At 43.9% G+C, this 19,580-nt stretch overlaps 1 protein-coding gene across 5 annotated transcripts in view; it reads right to left on the bottom strand.

Moving 5' to 3' along the window:
• MAP2K5 (mitogen-activated protein kinase kinase 5) overlaps positions 1-19,580 on the bottom strand; it is a 263,311-nt gene that overhangs the window by 18,981 nt on the left and 224,750 nt on the right. The gene's annotated exons all lie outside the window — the stretch shown is intronic.

The following is a 19,580-nucleotide window of genomic DNA, read 5'->3' as shown; positions in this document are numbered from 1 at the left end:
AATCCCACTCTCCATTGTGCAGCTTTCCCCCCTCGCTCTGGGAACTCTATGCTCCGGACAACCAGGAGAACATCACCAACTGCACAGGAAGGCCATGGTCTGCCCTGGACATCAGGAAGGCTGTGTGTAGAAAATGCCCAGCAGAGAGGCTATGCTGGAAACAGCTCTATAGTTGTGACTATCAGTGGCCTGGACTTGTTTTTTCTAAGGACACTTTTGCAATACCTAACACGTACTCAGTGCTAAGTCTGGAAGACCGACACCAGCTCTCCTGACAGCTGCACACGGTGTGGGTGGACAGGCAGAGGAAAATGAGGAGTCTGGCTCTCCATGTAGGAAGGACTCTGCCCACTCACTGAGCTGCCCCTCTCCTGAGCTTCAGGCCTCAAGACCCAACTTGCTCCCTCATTTAAAACAGGGATGAGCTGACTTCCCTGAGTTCAGAATTGCGTGTAACTAAAACACAAAACAGAAAAAAAGGAAACCAACTGTTGCACTCGTGCACAGCTTATAGACAAGACGGCAGTGCCCTCAGACAGCATTTCAAATACAGTTTATTAGTGTGTGATATGAAAAGGGTATTTTTATTGCATGATATAATGCAATGGGACCTTGGGCGCTCTGTGGAAAGACCTCACACTCAGAAGTGTAATGAACCCGTAGTCCCCAAAACATTATACTGTACATTAACCTATCATTAATGGCACGTTAGGGCTAGGGGCATTGCACGCTTGCTGGTCAGGGCTCCATCAGGACAGTGTGGAGAAAACCACATAGTCTTCCCAGGCTTAAAGCAAATAGAGAAAATAAATATTCCTGATGTCTACAGGCAGCTTTAACGGAAGTTCAATCCCAGCTCTGCCTTGCAATTTCCAAGACTGCTTTTTTAAGAGAGGAAGACGCACAACTGAACAAAAGAAGGAAATGAGCCTCCTGCAATTCACCCGCAGCTATATGCCCCGCAACCCCAGTGCAGGCTCGACAAGGTCACAAGCAAAGGGCGCCTCTGGCAGCAGTGCAGCAGCTGCTCGCAGGACACTCAGACCGGAGCCTCAGTCTCCAGAGGCAGAAGGGGTCTTGGAGACTGTGCACCTACCTCCCTCACTCTCTACATGGGGAAACCAACGCTCAAAGAGGTAAAGGAAGAGACAGCCTGTCCAAAAGAAAAATGCGCAGAGCATGTGAAAAAAACAGTGATGGCCCATAAACATGAAAAAAAACTTCAAGCTTAATAAAAAGAATGCAAATGAAAACAATTGAATACCATTCATCACTGATCAGATAGGTGAAGATTAACGTCTAATAATTCAGTAGCAAAAGAGGTGAGTGCTCAGTCGTGTCCAACTCTTTGGGATCCCATGGACTGTAGCCTGCCAGGCTCCTCTGTCCATGGAATTCTCGAGGCAAGAGTATTGGAGTAGGCAGCCATTCCCTTCTCCAGGGGATCTTCCTGACTCAGGGCTGGGACCCACATCTCCTGCATCGCAGGTGGATTCTTTACTGCTGGGCCACCTGGGAAGCTCCGAAAGAGGTGAGGGGGAACTGCAATTCTCATATCCATTTTGTAAAGGCATACGTATATATATAGAAATATGTCACCAGCTTAATAGCAAAGATCTGGAAATCACCAAAATGTTTTATGGCAGGGTCCTGGTTAAATAAATATGAAACATCTATATAATGGAACACCATGCAGCATTAAATAGAATGAGACAGACTTTCATGTGATATGGAAAGATCTCAGACCTCAAAGATATAAGCAAAAAAGTAAGGTACAGAAAATAAAATTAACAATTCTTGCAGGACACACAAGTTACTATTAATAGTGCTTAATTCTGGAGAGTGGGGCTGAGGGTGTATTGTGTATCCTTCTGTACTCCTTGAATTTTTAAGCATAATTTTAACACTAGTTTTAGAAAGTCAATGATGAGAGTAGGAGCAAACATTTTTGGGGGAACTTATTTCCTAACTTCTACGCTAAGTGATTTATGCACTTTATCTTGTCTGGATTTTCACACACAAAAGCAGTAATTTGGTCACTATTATCCCTTTCTATAAGGGCTTCCCTGGTGGCTCAGATAGTTATGAATCTGCCTGCAATGAAGGAGACCTGGGTTTCCTCCCTTGTTTGGGAAGATCCCCCGGAGAAGGGAATGGCAACCTACTCCAGTATTCTTGCCTAGAAAATTCCATGGACAGAGGAGCCTGGTGGGCTGCAACAGTCCTTGGGGTCACAAAGAAACAGACATGACTGAGCAACTAACATACACACATCCCTTTCTGTAATATGGGAACCGAAGTTTCGAGGGGTAAAATAATTTGTTCAAGGTGACCTTATTGTCCATCTACTTTCAATAATGAAACAGTATTTGTAAAATAGAGAAAAATCTCTCCAGATTCTGATGCAGCCCATGACCACCTTCCTAGGGAAAGCTGGGAAAGCTTGCTTTATCCTAGCTGTGGTCAGGGAGGAAGGCAAGACAAAAGACTGCTGACTTTGAGGTAGAATTGAATTTCTGGAAGTATCTAGTCTCCACATCACAAAAGGAGATGGGCCGAGGGACCCCAGGCTACCCACACTGTTCAAGTAAACAATGCTTGGCAACCAGGGCTTGAACACATGAAGGGAAGCATTTCCCCAATTAAACATGAAACGACTTCAAAGGAAACCCAGCAGGCACTTCATGAATGAAGAGGTAGCTGTCTGAGACCAGTAGAATCACAAGTGAGAGTGGCAGCCAGGAAGGACAGGGCAACCCCACGCCTTAGGACTATCTGTGCGGAATCTCAACACTCTTCAGGAAGCTTGCTCTGTTTTCTCATTCCTCCATTCTCCCCAATAAAAGAGTCTTGTTATTTTTGGATTACAGACTTTGCAGCAACATTTTAAAATGCTAGATTTTATTTGTCCTAGGGTCTGCCAATACACACTGTAATTAAAATGTTGATTAGTAAACAGTTTAAATATGTGACAGACAATGCAGTTAAAGCCTACAGTTAGGTCAATATGTGATTTAGATTTGCCATTTAAAAAAATCTCATTTAAATTTTGCATACATTAATCACTACCATACTTCAAGGTTCTGATATCCACCTGACTACAATATTAAAATAAAACTTGCTGCCCCAGGGAAATCCTACTTATTCTTAATTGTTTCGAGGCTTTGATGGGCTTTTAATCTAAGATTAATTTATGCAATTTTAAATAACTCTTCTTATGATTAATAAGCTTGAAAATTAAAAGGAGTCTAAAGCAATTATAATGAGCATTTGGTCATAACCTCATTAGAAGAAGGAGTGAAGGATACAGCTCTGGAATTCTTACAAGACTACAATTTAAGGTTACTTTTAGAGAAGTCAAACGTAGTTCCTGAAATTGCAAAGGCAGGTTAGCAAAGGTCAGTGTTAAAATGACGGCTAGCTAGATTAGCATACTAATGATTTTCCCTGATAGTGACAGAAAGGACACTGAAAAGAAGATGCAGAAAGAGAGACAAATGACATGCTGCCGAGAAGCCACAGGCTCTCAACTGGGTTTCCTGTTATTCTGGCTGGAGAACTTCATGGAATTTCACAAAGAGTCAGGGGATTAGAACATCCCTATTTATAAATCAGTTTCAGCAAGAGAGTCTGGTCCACACGAGCAAGCAGAGATCAGTCCTCTGTAGCCTGTTTGCCTGTTGTGATGGGGTCACTGCCTTGCTGTGGATAGCAAGGAGATCAAACCAGTCAATCCTAAAGGAAACCAACCCTGAATACTCATTGGAAGGACTGATACTGAAGCTCCAATACTCTGACCACTTGATGTGAAGAGCCAACTCACTGGGAAAAACCCTGATGCTGGGAAAGATTGAGGGTAGGAGGAGAAAGGGACAACAGAGGATGAGATGGTTGGATGGCATCACTGATTCAATGGACACGAACTTGGGCAAACTCTGGGAGTGAGGGACAGGGAGGCCTGGTGTGCTGCAGTCCATGGGGTCATATAGAGTTGGACATGACTTGGCGACTGAACAACAACAACAACACTGCCTTGCCTAAGAACCAACAGTGGCTTCCTGCAGCTGCAACTCCTCACTGGCGTGCAAAGCCCTTCGGAGCTGGCTCTCTGCTGAGCCACCCCTTCCTTTAAAAAAAAAAGTTTTTTTTTTTTTTATGTGACCCATTTTTAAAGCCTTTATTGAATTTGTTATAATATTGTTGCTGTTTGGGATTATTTTTTGGCTGCAAGGCATATGTGATCTTAGCTCCCCGACTAGGGATCCTGCATCCTCTGCATTGGAAGTTAACGTCTTAACTGCTGGACTGCCAAGGAAGTCCAGAATCACCCCTTTTTAATTTCTATTTTCAGACAAATCCTACAGGTCTGGCTGGAGCTGAGACACGTCCCCTGACCACCCTCAGCCACCCTGTCCGGAGCCCTTGCACCACACACATCAGCAGTGCACAGCCCACCCTGCATTTTCTGTATGTCTCCTCTGGGTGTGTCCAGTCTGCTCCCTGAAGATCTGGATGTTTCTTACATTTCTTTTCAGCCCATCACAGCACCTCACAGACAGTCCATTCTTGTTATTTAACTGTTTCATAACAATCCCTCCAACAAGATGCTCACAATACTGACACTCGAGGACTGACACAAAAGTTAAGGCTTTATAATGACTGGGGCAGAACAACTGACAGAGATCTGTCTATCCCTAAGAAACTACCAATTCATTATACACTACTACAAATGTCTAACTTATGTTTATTTGTTCTAGATGGCATTAAGCTCCAATAAACATATTTGTCTTTCAAGAAGCTACTGATCAGACATGCCCAGGCACATTAGATGAGACAAATCATGACCCAAAGAGGCTAAAGGATTCAGTGCCCCTACATATTTAGCACTTAACAGTTTACACACTTTCACAAACTATTTTAACAGGGAAAATACCCACCCTTCAAAACTGGTGTTACTACTGTCATTTATAGATGAAGAGGCTGAGGCTCAGTTAACCTAAGTAACTGCTGATTACCCAGGAGAGGCAGAGGCTGTATCTGAAATCATGTCTTCTGATAACCCAGATCAATGCCCTTTCCAATCTGCCATGCTGCTTCTCATCTTATGTTCACAACAGACTCACTTTCAAGATCGAGAGCCCATCTATGGACTCTGCAGAATTCACACACAGAGGACAGAGTAGGTCCTGCTGGTTGTCAGCCACACACCTTTCCACTTCTACAACCATGGTTATAGAGACGAGTGGTGTCATGGGATCATCGACTCAATGGACATGAGTTTGAGCAAACTCTGGGAGACAGGGAAAGACAGGAGAGCCTGATGTGTTGTGGTCTTTGGGGTCACAAAGCTGAACATGACTGAGCGACTGAACAATGACAAACCCTGTGAACAAGTCACAATCTGCCAGTGGAGGGAAAGCAAAGTGTTGGGAGATGGGGGTGATTCACTGGTTTCTGCTGAGCAGCCGGGGGCTGGGGACGGGACTCTGCAGGGGTGGTGCAGCCACCTCAGGCTTTAACTACTTGCCCACGGTCAGCCCCTCCCCTGCTGTCCAGGAGACAAGATTCTTCCTCATGATCTTAGAAGGATCAGAAAAAAGACTCTAGGGAATGCAAGCTTCAGTAGTTGTGGCTCATGGGCTCAGCATCTGTGGCTCCAGGGCTCCAGAGCACAGGCTCAACAGTTGAGGCGCATGGGCTTAGCTGTTCTTCGGCATGTGGGATCTTCTAGGACCAGGGATCGAACCCGTGTCTCCTGCACTGGCATGTGGGTTCTTTACCACTGGGCCACCAGGCAAGCCCAATGCTTTTTCCCTGTGATAAGAACACTTAGGGTTTACTCTCTTAACAGCTTTCAAATATATCATGCTAACTATAGTCATTATTTTGTGCATCACATCCCCAGTACTTACTTATCTTAGAACCAGAAGTTTGTACCTTTTGACCATCTTTATCCAATTCACCCTTCCTCTGCCTCTAATTACTGCCAAACTTTTTCCAATGAATTTTTTTTCTAAGATTTCACATATGAGATTTTGTCTTTGTCATTATCTAACTTACCTCAAACACTGTAATGCCCTAAAGATGCATCCATATTGTTGCTAATGGCAGAATTTCCTTTTTTATGGCTGGATAATATTCCACCGTGTATATATGTGTATCTATCTCACAACTTTTTTACTTATTCATCTGTTGATGGACACTTGGGGTGTTCCCATGTGTTGGCTATTTTAAGTAATGCTGCTATGAACACGCAGGTACAGGTATTTCTTTGACTTAGTGTTTTTGTTTCCTTCAGATACAGTCCCAGAAATGGAAATGCTGGATCACATGATAGCCCTATTTCCGTTGTTTAAGGAAGCTCCACATTGTTTTCCAGAGCAGCCTTACCAGTTTGCAACCCTACCAACAGTACACAGGGTTCCCTTTTCTCCACATCCTTGCCAACACTTATCTCTTGTCTTTTTAATGATGGCCATTCTAACAGGCATGGGGTGATATGTTCATTGTGGTTGTGATTTACATTTCCCTCCATAATTAGTGATGTGCCTGCTGGCCATTCGTATAGCTTCTTTGGAAAAGCATCTATTCAGGTGCTTTGGCTATTTAACTTTTTTATTTTAAGTTTTTATTATTTATTTATGGCTGCACTGGGTCTTCACTGTGGTGCACAGGCTGTCTCCAGCTGCAGTGAGCGGGGGCTGACACACGGCTTAGTTGCTCTGCAGCATGTGGAATCTTCCTGGAGCAGGGATTGAACCCATTTCCCCTGCATTGGCAGGCAAGTTCTTAACCACTGGACCACCAGGGAAGTCCTCCTTTGCCTATTTTTAAATTGGTTTGTTTTTCTTGCTTTTGAGTTGTATGAGTTCTTTATGTATTTTCGATATTAATCCCTTACCAGATATATTGTCTGTGAATATTTTTTTTTCCTTCTGAAGAGTGTCTTTTATTTAGTTCTTTTTGATCATCCAGTCAAGAGAGATGACTGAACAGCTACTTTCTGCCTTGTATGTGCCAGCTGGCTCAGTGATAAAGAACCCATCTGCCAATGCAGGAGGCATGGGTTTGATCCCTGGGTCAGAAAGATCCCCTGGAGAAGGAAATGGCAACCACTCCGACATTCTTGCCTGGGAAATCCCACGGACAGAGGAGCCTGGAGGGCTACAGCCCATGGGGTTGCAGAGTTGGAGGAGACTGAGTGACTAAACAACTGTGCCGGCTGCAGGGGATGCAGTGCCTTCCTCACCCCACTGTTAGGCTCCTGGAGGGCAAGACTGGTGTTTCACCAGTCTCTGTATTCCTACAGCTGTGCAACTCAAGTAACTGGCCTGGGAGCCACTTGCTACTAGTTTGCAAGAAGATAAGAAGCTATGCCACGAAGTAGATCAGCACACAGCTTCTTCACAGAGAAAATTTTGCTATAAAAAACTGTCAGGTGAATTAAATAGAAAACTCCCATACGTGCTTGATTTATATTCTAGCACAAACTCCTCATCTTGTGTTCAAGAAACTGTTCAGATATTATCATTAGTCCACGGTCTGTATCTGAGTCGCACTAAACTATAGCACCTAGCAAGCTATTTCACATATAGAACTTGCTCAGCAAGGTTTGCTGAGTTAAAAGTAATTTCTCCCAAACTCAAAGAGTAATATTGCTTAGAAGCTGCTCATTTCTATAATTGTGATAGTAAACTAAAAACGTGAGAAGGTTTTGTGGCCAGGTCACTGCAGAACATACTCTGCCTTCAGTTTTTACCATAGATTGATGAAGCCAAAAAGCAGGAAGAGCTCACAAATTTTCACAGCTTCCCTTCAGAGAAACAACAGGTGCAAACTGCTGGTGATTACTTCCTCTCTTCCTACTTGGTTTATCTGCACTGAGGTTTAGGCCCCAGTCAGGCCCCAGCCACTGTGTCCAGACACCAGCTCTCTGCTCCAACCACAGCCCTCCAGATGTAGAACAAGGCCAAGGTGGAGGCGAACAGAAGAGGTGAGCTGAGTAAGCATCCTGGAAGGATGAACGAGAACAAACTGTTGACATTCTACGTTTCTTTGTGGGGTGTCTGTTTTAGTTTTGTTTTGGATTGGCTTAGCTGCAACTGTCACAACCATAATAACAACCCTCTGCCTACAATGCACCAATACATATTAGCTTTGATGTAGTGCTGAACAGTCCTATATTCTTCCTGGCTGTGTGACGCTAGGCAAGTCAATTATCCTCTCTGAGCCCTAGTTCAGTGTATCAGTAAAACGGGAATAAGAATAATCTTCATAGTGTTTGTGTGAATGTCAAATGAGATAAGATATACAAAAGATCTCTGTAAATACATGTGTATTTTAAAATGTGATCTGTTAAGCTTACTATTCTCTCTAAAGTAAAGCTTTTCTTCCTTTAAAGATTAGAAGACTTTCTGAATTTATCTGCAGCCACAAGTTGCATGCAAGAGTTGCTCCAATTTCAAGTAATTTCAGAGAAAATAGGTATAGTATGGATTTTGACTAGTGTGGATGTTAGATATAAGCTGTATCTCACGTATGTGCAGAGTAATACACTCATAAAAATACCACAATGTCCTGCAAAGCGTGGCTCAGCTGTGACCCCATGCATAAAGCCTCCCCAGGCAACCCTGGCTGGAAGAAATCTTGCCTTTCTCAGAGCTCATGTACCTGTTAAATTCATATCATTTCAGTTCAATAATTATCTATTGAGCATTCAACATGGGGCTAGGGATTGGGCTAAATGCTGAGGTACAAAGATAAAGATGACCTGATCTTTTCCTCTAGGAACCTGTGTTCTTGCTTATGGCCAGTTACGTTACTGCCACAAGGTGTGAAAAAAACACTGATAGAGGTACTTGGCCAGAAAGAAGGGTGACACACAACAGGAAGCCAGCAGCCCTACTGAAGGAGGCCTGGGAAAGCGTCACAGAGGCTGAGCCAGTCGGGTTTTGCAGGCTGCATATGAGTTTACCACACGGGTATAAGGAAAGCGCATTCTCGATGGAAGAAACAGCACATGCAAAGATATGACCATGTGAGGATGCCTCATGCACTAATGGACTGTCAGACTGTTAGGACATAGGCCGAGTGTACAGAAGGGCAGTGAGGTGGAGGGCCAGGTGAAGGTGGGCAGGAGGAGGTGCAGGAGGGCCTCTGGTGAGTTTATCTATCCTGCGCTTGGCTGTTCATGTCCTCATACTCCTTGCTAGACTGGAAGCTAGTTGAAGGCAGGACGCAAGATTGACAAACTGTTTCCTCGGCATCAGGCAGGATGCTCTGCCCAGGGTAGACACTCAAGAAAGAAGGGTGGGTGTGTGCTCAGACGCACAGGTGTGACATTCTCTCCCTGTCTCATAAGAGCAGAAAAGGCTGCTGAAATACAAACCTGCACCAGACATGCAGTGCGTTACAATTCAGCCAGGCCGCGAAAAGCTAGCCTCATGCCTGCCTTTGGTACTTAACCCACTTTCCAGATGACACGCGCTGCTGCCTGCACAGGTGAGCTGGAAAGCGGGCCACTTCCAAAGGCAGGAAGCCGAGCTGCCAGCCAGGGCTCTGCTGACCTCCCTGACAGGGGAAGGAAAAGCTCGTTTAGGAGAAAGAACTTTCCAGTCCTGGAGCTGGTGCCTCAAGCCCTGCAAACGCCAGCATTCCAGGGCTGATGATTTGCCTTCCCGAGAGCGAGAGTATTCCAGAGGCAAGCCTGTGGCTTAAAAAAAAAAAAAAATCATGTTTAATTTAAAAATTAGAAACTGGAGCAGGCTGTGAGCACAGGGGTTGATTGAAACAAAATTTAAATTCCTGTCAAGCCCATTTAAACACGGGGGCCCTTCATAGACAATTAGCTGCTCCCTGTGAATGCTGAATAAACTCAGGCCTGGTCACTGCGAGCAGAGAGGCGCCTACTGTGAGGCGCTGAAAAAAAAATTAACTAAAATCAGGCTGTATGAAATATTCAGCCTTCCAGTATATCACAGGGGTTTGAAAGTGTAAACAAGACAAAAATCGATTCCTTAGTGCCCTCAAATCAAGCCCCCAAAATGGTTAGGGCATCTGTTTCTGCTAAATTTTGTTTACATCGGCAGATTTGCCTTAATTGCAGTTGTTTATTTCTCATTGTCCCTGGGGCCCTAATCTCCCGATTACTAATACTTAACACTCATTTCACATCTAAAGCTACTTCTAATCCTCAACAGGTTTTGGGGGCTCTTAAAATTATTGAAACCGCGGAGGCGGGAGAGACAGCCTCTTTGTGAAAGGAACATTTTCTTATCTACTACCAGCTGGGCCCAATCGTCACCGGGGACGCTGCACAAAGGTGCTAAAAGGCTCTTCCACAATGACTGCTGCTCCGCTGGGGATTCGGAGGATGAAAAGGAGCTTTGATGGAAAAATCTGAACAAGAGGCTAAAGCAGTCCAGCCAAATAAAGTTACTGTCATAATCAAATGCTGTCAATCACCATGAAAATCCAATTAAAAATGTCTCAGCACAGCCCTCTTAAGTGGAAAAATGTACCCTATGTATACAAATTTTTGTCAACTCCACACCAGTCCCACAATGAGAAAGTCCTCCTATTAATTGAACCCCCCCAAAAGATGCTGGTCATTCAGAAGCAGTCTGAGGGAGCTGCGACACACACCGGCTATTGGTGTACAATTAAAAGAGTTAATCGGGTTACATTTGAAAATTCCATTTTTATTTGTGTCAAGGGAACCTTTGCACGAATGAACGAATGGTAACTTATTTTCCTACTTCAGAATCAGTGACCATTTATATTAAGAGAGCGGAGAAACAGTAAACCAGGATACTGGAAAGAAACTAGTCCATGCTCCGGCAAATGTCTCTCAGTAGACCATGGCCTAATGTTTAATTCTAATCTTGAAAATTAAACAGAGGACAGAAGGCCCGAATGTCTCTGCTGCCTTTCTGCAGTCTCTTAAACGGCCAAGTGAACCTCAAGTTATCTGCAGGCAGATCTGACCCCCCAAATAGCTGTCTACAGAAGGCCTCACTGAAATCACACAGCTCCTGGTCCCCCAAGGTCTCTCTCAAAACTGCTACAAACTAAAAAGCAAACAACCCATTAAACAAATCCAGCTGGTTACAACTGTAAATAGGTGGCTTCTAATAATTTTCCAGCCCTTGAAATTCCTGGCTAGACTCATTCACTATTGATAAGTATTGCATCGATTTATTGGAGTGCTATTGATGTTGTTTGGTTGCTAAGTCGTGTCCGACTCTTTGTGACCCCACAGACTATAGTCCACCAGCTTCTCTGTCCGTGGGATTTCCCAGGCAAGAATACTGGAGTGGGTTGCGAATTCCTCCTCCAGGGGATCTCCCCGACCCAGGGATCAAACCTGTGTCTCCTGCATTGGCTGGTGGGTTCTTTACCACTGAGCCACCAGGAAAGCCCTTATTGGAGTGTACTTATAGGAAAACAAGTTTGCTGCTTTCAATAGCAACTCCCAAATCACAGAGACTGGGCTTCAGGGTTGTTTTATATTCCCTCCCACAAGTGGCTGAATAACTCTGGATTTTTCAGCCGAATCTATTATTCCCGAGGACTGGGGGGCAGGGTGGCCCACATCTGATATGGTGATAGATAGAAGACCTTGGGGTTCCCTGCCATCAGTCTAACCTGAAAAAAACATGGTGCTGGCCAGGTGGTCTCTAAGTGTTGACTTTCTAAAGACCTCTTGACTTAGAATGAACTGTCAAAGGTGAAGTCTCCAGTGGTCAGAACACATGCCAAAGATCACAGGTGGGCTCTGAACAAGGCTTGCTTCACACTTTCTTGCTCTTCCTGTCCTTCCAGGGTGGAGAGCAGAGCCCTGGGGCCTGTTCTGATTGGTCTGGCTGCACTGGTCGTTAAAAGCTGTGAACGGTGTCCAAGCAAACAATGTGATGTCCCAGAAACTCTATTATTTTGGCACCAAATGATTTTCCCACATGACCTCTCATAGCAGAAAGTCAAACAAGAATCTCTGATCAGACCATGTAGTTCTAGTGTGGCCATCCTGAATATCAGAGCCCAGGATGGCATGTTCTTGGGTGAGTTTCCCCAACTTTACTCTGAGTTCCTAGAGAACAGGGACACATGATGTCATGTTTGTCTTTATGTCTAATTCAGTGTTTTACTACAATGAATTAGAATGAGTGGCACGTGCAAAGAATAATTGATAGTGCTTTCTCTCCTTTTAGTCAGAACAGAGAACATGCCTGAATGACAGCCACATATGACTAAGCTAGGAACTGAATAAAAGATCAGGCTCTTCTTTCAAGGAACTCAATCTAGTGGTAAGGAGAAAAAACAGTGTCAAACCAGTGAGTTTCACTTGGACAGTTTTTAAAAGCAGCAGCAACAAAGAGTCCCCATTAACTGCTCCCTGGTCCAATGCCAGAGATTCTCTGACTTGGGTTGGGATCTGGGCAGCTTCTTTTAAAATCCACTCAGATGATTCTGATGAGTTAGGAACCCCTGTACCACATGGGCCAAGCTGTGAATCTACCATGAATATATATTTTATGTGATGAGGTGCTGTTTCAAGTTAGAGACAATAAATGGTGGCGGGATTCCGAGAAGGGAGCAAGCTCTGTGAAACGGAGGAGTGGGGAAAGCTGCAGGGAGGAGGAAGGAGAAGCCGAGGACAGTGGAGAGGAGGGCATTCTAGGCTGAGGCCACCACCCAAACAACAGCAACTCCCTGTGAACGGAGCAACGTCGGAGGAGGAGCAAGTGCATAACACATTCAGAAGACCCAGCTCCGCCTGGGTGAGTGGGCAGAACACTGAAAAGCGGCTCCACTGTTGCACTTCACTGCATCCAAGGGAATCAAACTGCTCCCGTGGCCAAGGCTTTACAGCCCCGTGCCCTGAAATGATGCTGGGAAGATGGCAGTCAGTTCAGTAAACTAAGAAAGAAGATTTGCAGGCAGGAGTTCAAAAATCGCAATCTTAAACAGGCAAATCATCACCATATTAAGAGATCGGACTTGACTGATGGAGGAAAAAAGTTATCCTTAACTGGGAAATTAAAACTGTCAGATCACTATGATCAAGGAATGACAGATTTTTATCTGTCTGTATCTCTCTGGTTATGTGCATATATACAAATACATTCACACGTAAACACATGCATTTATCTGATAAAGTCTGGTGAAAAGATTAAGCAGTCACATCCATGAAAAAACAAAGCTTACTTTCTGGGGTTATAATCTCTCTGTTCTCACTGAAGTGCTAACATGTCATCAAAAATTCAAATTAAAGCTGTCTGATTCAGTGTGATCTCAAACATCCAGACAGTGATTCTGCCGTTGTAATTATGTGCAATTAAAAACTAAAATCAACTTCTTACTAGTGCCTTCCTATTTATAAGCAGACACAAAACAGATGCTTTTAATGGCCTTTAAAACTTGAAAATAATAATAACAAAAAAATTCATTACGTGGTAGTCAACTGGACGCTATGTGGAGCCCCCAGGCTTCTGTGATGTCTTTCGTGCTTGGAGAAAATATTTAGTTGAAGTTTCAGTGTTATCCAGTTTCCCTCCAAATCTGGGGTGTCCTGGCCAGTGAGCCAATGTGCACTTCCCAATGGTGTCCGCAAGAACTGGTGGCGAGACACACATGTAAGTCTGGCCCTAATGGTCTATTTTTAATACATGGTCCATGTGATGCAGCAAACTAGCTAAAGGTAGTGAACTACCACCAAGTTCAGAATTGCTTATTAAACCATCACTAGTAGCTTAAAAAGCTTAGATTACAAGCACATGGTCCATGAGTACTGGGCAAGGGGTGTGTGTGTGGAAATGTGCTTTTCCTCTGTGCTTAGGGACTCAGTAAGCATTGGACCAAAATAAAGTGGAACTTCATCTTTGGTCCAGTTAGTAGAATATAGTGATAATGCTGAATTTTATTTGAGTCCTAGGCTCCCAGAAAGCAGTAACACGTGAGGAATCTCCCTACTCCCGTGTTAGCTCCAAAGACCAGTTGCTCTATCAGACCCCTGTCCATCCCTCCGTAAGGCTGGCGGCTAACTCCCTGGTTCACCTGACTCCACAACCTTGGCTCCCTCCCTTTGCTTCAAGACATTCCTCACTAAGAAACATTCTCCCTATCGCAACAGCCTGACTACAATCATCTTCTGTGGGTTTGAGTCCCATAATAAAGCCATTTGGTCTGAATTCAGAAGTCACACTGGAATCTGAGTGCTGGAGACAAAAATCCTAACATGATGGTTTTTCCGATATTTAAAAGGGACCCTGCCCAATTTGTCGCATACCTGGATTCGCTTAGAGAACAACGCACCAGCCTATCTGAAAATGTAATTATAATCAGGTTTTGCATAAGCAGAAAAGCTACCAGTGACAATGTAATTTAGAGGAGTTAAACAAGTTAACATCTCTTTGCAAGTAATTAAATGTTTAAACAGATTTTTCTGGAACAGTTTGGTGTTTATTAGCCCCCAAACAATACCACCTCCAGTACATAAAGCCTTTTCTGAGAAATGAGATGCCTTCAAGTTTGCAGCTGCTAGAATTCAGATGAAGGGGGAAAAAAAAAAACCTTTCTAAAAGCACTATTTTGATTATAACTGACACTCCTCCCGCAAGACCCATATTTGCTTCTCTGGGGTTTCCAGCCCCGCTATTTACTTGCTTTCTAAGCAAAATGTCAAATTTCAATCACAAACTGCACTGTGTGCTTCTTCTCAGGTGCCTGAGTGGAAAACCAAACCTGAGGAAATGCTAAACGAGGATGCCCTGCTCTGGAATGTACCAGGAAATGCACAAAGTAACAGGCATGATTATGAGAACCTGAGGAGAAAACCCATGTTTTTAAACAATTACTAAAGCAGTATAGTGATGGCATAAAGACAATTTCTGCGCCAGCTTGTTTCTCTGAAATTCTCTCTGCCACTGAACAGCTAGAACAGATAATAACTATTAGTAAATCAAACTCCTCTGCAATATCCAGCTGTGCCTCACACATTTACATACAGATAGAATGGGTATATGTTTTTAATATGTATGTGATACGTACTTGTAACACAGCTGAAGCGCATGGTACAAAGGAGGAGGAGAATGGCAATCGGATCAGCATGAGATAATAAAGTGGCCTAGATAAAGTATTAGCCAGCGATTGATCTCAAACCGGGAGGCGGCTTCTTCTGACCTGATTACTTACTATGCATAGATTCCATTAAATAGAGCTTAGACATGGAAAGCTTCTGGAAACACTCTAAATGCATAGAAGGATCTACAGCGCTCTGAACTGCATAGGTGCCCATGGCCCACACCGTCCTGGCTTGAGTTAAAGCCCACATATCCACATCCAGGACAGGCTGAGAGGTTAAGGGGCTGCCTGACAGCTGGTGGAAGCTCGCTGGCTGAGTCCCACAGGGAGCGCCCATCCCTTTCCTTCCCTCCCCCATGCCAGCGAGCATTTCACCCCGCAAATGAAGGACCCCCTCCGGAGCAGCTCGCCTGGTCCTGGCCACAGAGCTCCTGTGGTCAAAGTGGGAAGGAAGTGAGGAGCTGAGCATCATTTAGGGTCACGGTCCCCCTTTGAAAAACTGATGACAGCCATGAATTTCTCTTAAAAAAAAAAACAAAAACAAAATAACGCACATCCCCACAAGCATATACGACTTTGGAGTAATTTCAGGGGCTCTAACAGACTTCCGGAAGTCACTGACCCTAGGTCAAGCACTGCTTATCAAGTCCATCCCTTTCATTCTCAGATGAGGACACAGAAAGTGGGGAGGCACGGGGGAGCTGCTGACCAGGGCAGGGAGGCTTCTCTGCTAAATTAGCCTGACCTTTACTATAAAGGAAGCAGAAGGAAGATGGTTTATACAAATGGTCTATACAGAAAGGTTGCTCACCAGTTGCTTTTTACTTGAAAATATGTAAACATATAATCTGAATAGCCAACCCAGCCACACCCTTCTCCATCTCCATGCCTTCATCTCAGGTCGTCTCTCTCCCTGAACGGGGTGGGATCCTTACTGTTTTGCTTTGGGAGACCTCCCCCACCGCCTGCACATCACCATCCTCTCCCCTCGGGTTGCAACCCCATCAACCTTTCCGCCTGGCAGAGGCTGCCCTTCCCCATAGAAGCTGGAACAGGCTTGCTTGGTTGTCTGAAGCCTCTGAGTACTGTCTGCCACTCCCTCAGAGTTTCTGCAGTGTGGAAACTTAGTTTTCTAAGTTTGCTGGTCTTCAGTCACAGAGCCAGGGCAGCGCTGACGTAGGTCTTTTTTGTGCTTTATATCAGGATGACTTAAAATTGGGTTAATTATGGAATCATCATCAGAGGAGCAGAAAAAGTATGTGTGTGGGGGTTCCTACCTGTCTGAATGTTCCTTGCTGCCTGCATGGCTGGTTTTCCTTTGCTTAAAGTCAGCAATAACTAGCTTTAAATGATAACTTGAAGAGTTACTCATGATATAACTCGAGGAGAGAGAAGATCTTCCCCAAGGATGAAGGACTTCCCTGTAAGTGAGTGGGAGTCCACTCAGGAGAACTGACTCAAGAAAAAAGGTACTGATGGGCGGGTGTGCCGCTTCTATGTCAAGTCAGAGTTTTCAGACCTGGATCCTAGGGTTCCTTCTACTGAAAGTGGGATTTCTTAACGGATCGCCCAGCATGTGGTGAATGCATTGCCTATCTGAACCGAACCTTTGTGGGTTTGTGACTCCAACAGGCCAGTGTCAATGGGATTTCTGTTCCGACAGCACTGGAGGTTTCACATTGCTCGGAAAAGGTCTGGGGACTCGACACACTCATGCTTTGCCCATCCTTTCCTTTGCCCAGAATGACTCCTTGCAAACTCTCTATTAAAATTCAATCCAACCTCCAAAGGCCCTTTTCAAATGCTACCTTCTCCATATAGCTTTTCCCCATTTCTGAGGATCCCCACAGACCTCTGCAATTCTTTTCTAATAGTTGGTTTATTCTAGTTACTTGTACAGGTGCCTTACCCTCTGCAACACTGTATGTGCAAGGCATACTCTGTTATCTTCTGAGTCTAGCACAGGACTCTGCACCTAATAGTCTGTACGCATCTATCGAATTTAGTTGTCTGCCTGCTTCTGAGATCTCTCAAGATGATGTGGATGCCAATGATGAGAATTCTGAGTTAATTCTTTGTGTAGCTTAAGGGCTATGTGCCAGAAAACAGTACCAGTTCCTGTGGATCCTGGCTGGCCTCCCCCAAATGTGAACATCAGGGGAATTTCTTAGTCCAATTTTAAGACATTTCCACTTAGAAGAGAAAAATTGTCGCCATCTTAGGAATAACCATGCAAAGCAGAGAGAATTAAATAGCTAAACAGCTAAATGAGTTCTAACACTCTAGAGCCTAAGCTTGAGTTTTACATTTCATCTTTTAAGAATGACATGGTCAAAAACTGCAAAGATGATGATTTTTAAGACTCAAGTATTCTCGTATGTAAGGCGACTCCACCAAGTAAAACAACAAAAACCACTTGAGCACTTGCTACATGCATGGCCTGGGCCCAGAGGTATGGGCAATTTGGCACACCTCTCCCTATATTCTCATTTACTAAGGCTGAGACTTGTCAGGGACACACTCAAGTTCATGTAAGAGTTTCTTGATGAGTCTGTAACTTTTGATATTTCTATCCAACTTCACCTCTGATGTTCTCCCTCTGATCGAGAAAATGCAGGCCCATAGGGAAATCTCAACAATCCTGCAGTCTTCACAGCCGATGTGGCCCAAGCTGTGCAGACCATGTTGGTATCCTGCTGGCTGGAGTCACCGGGCTTGGGAGATAAACTGCTCTTTCTGTGAAAGGCAGGCCCCCACCCACAGTGACAAATGGGCTCTACAGTTCATGCATTCCAGAGAATGCTCTCAGCTTCCAGACGGGAGCACCATCAAATAGGTTGTAGACGGAGAGAGAAAAGGAAAAATTAAAGCCATTAATATGCTGGAAGGAAGAGAGAGACTGGTTCCTTTAAGGTGATCCCTAGGGTGTGACTCAGGTTCCTCAAGTCAGGGACAGCCCTCTTTCTTTCTTATCCCCTAGGGGGTCCAATATTTGGGCTCAACCCCCTTGACCACAGAAGTGTCACACACTCTTCTTTGTTTCCTGTCCCCTCACTGAGGCTGTACTAAGGCAGGGTGCCTCACTACTGCTATACCTAGGGGAATAAGCTCACTCAAATCAAACTGTGAGCAGTACTAGAAATAATGTTAAATTAAGTATAGGATGGTGCTTCCTGTGACTAAATTTTTCATCGTATCTTATTGATTTATTGATATTTATTAATTAAAAATGTGGGACAGCACACACCAGGGTGTATAGTTGTAAAGAGATATATCGGAATATGTCTCCCTTGTCTCCCTGCACACACACAGCCAGCCACGTATGCTTGCTTCCAAGGCACTGACAGGACGTGCCCTTCAGCCTTGTCTTTACGACTTGCCACCCTGGAGTGGCGGTCCCCACCAACACAGACATCCGATGCATTTATGAGTGCATGTACAATCTGTAGATGTTTTATTTATAAGTGGCCAACTCACTGCAGCACTGAAACATGCATTCACAAATATATATCTGTTTTATGAAACCCTATTCCTTTGTTTTAATAGCTGAGCTATCCAGCCATAGCATGATAATGTACAAGGTAAATGGGTCTCCATCTCTAGAACCTGTTCCAAGTTTCCTCAAATGTGACTAACTGCATGAATTTCCCAAACATCAGAGACCTCCCCATCAAAAAAAAAGAAAAAAAAAAAAAGATGAGTTTATTCTAGACATGCAACCTGCACAGTTATAAATTGCAGGGGTTTTAGGGGTGAACTTTAACTTGAAATTACCCTGAAAACTGAGATTTTGCTCCAGGGGTAACATGAAGAAGAAAACTACCTTCCTGGAAAGCACATATGATGTAAAAGGGAAACACACTGCTATATTATATTTGGGGATGAAAACTGTATTACACAGAAGTTTGGGTGTTTAGAGTATTTACAAGGATGAAATACAAAGGCTAAAAACCTTTGAATTGATATCATAAAACGCTTATTATTTAAAGTGGTGAGAGAAAACTGATCAGAATTCATCCTGATTGCAATAATCTAGAGACAAGAAATGGTATGCAGAACATCAGAAAGAGCAGACTATAATTATTATTTACCAATGCTCGATGCTAACGTTATTCTAACAGCTTGTGCATTGTCAAATCAACAATCTGCACTAAATAAATGACCATTTGGGACTTTGTTAGGGAACGACTCTGCTCCTCTCCGCTTGACGAAAAACTGTCATTTGTAATCAAAGAAAGAGGCCTTGGAGCTGAGAACACAGCACTTGCAGCCTTACAGTTGCCCCTTTCTAAGGAAAGACTAAAGATTCACATTAACTTGATCTTTTACAGCCAATCTAATTTCATTCTACATGAGTCCAAGAGGACGCCATGGCACATTCAGAATTTCCTCTAGGATTGCACTAAAAACTTAATATGCTGACTATCTCTTCTGTTACCAAGCCTCTGAATTCTGAGAGGCTGTAATAGCAAATAAGGACAAGGAGTAACCTAGATTAA

The sequence above is a fragment of the Odocoileus virginianus genome, chromosome 6 (assembly GCF_023699985.2).
Source record: "Odocoileus virginianus isolate 20LAN1187 ecotype Illinois chromosome 6, Ovbor_1.2, whole genome shotgun sequence".
NCBI lineage: Eukaryota > Metazoa > Chordata > Mammalia > Artiodactyla > Cervidae > Odocoileus > Odocoileus virginianus.
Note: the sequence above shows the minus strand (reverse complement) of the source record. Positions and strands in the feature narration are given on the sequence as shown.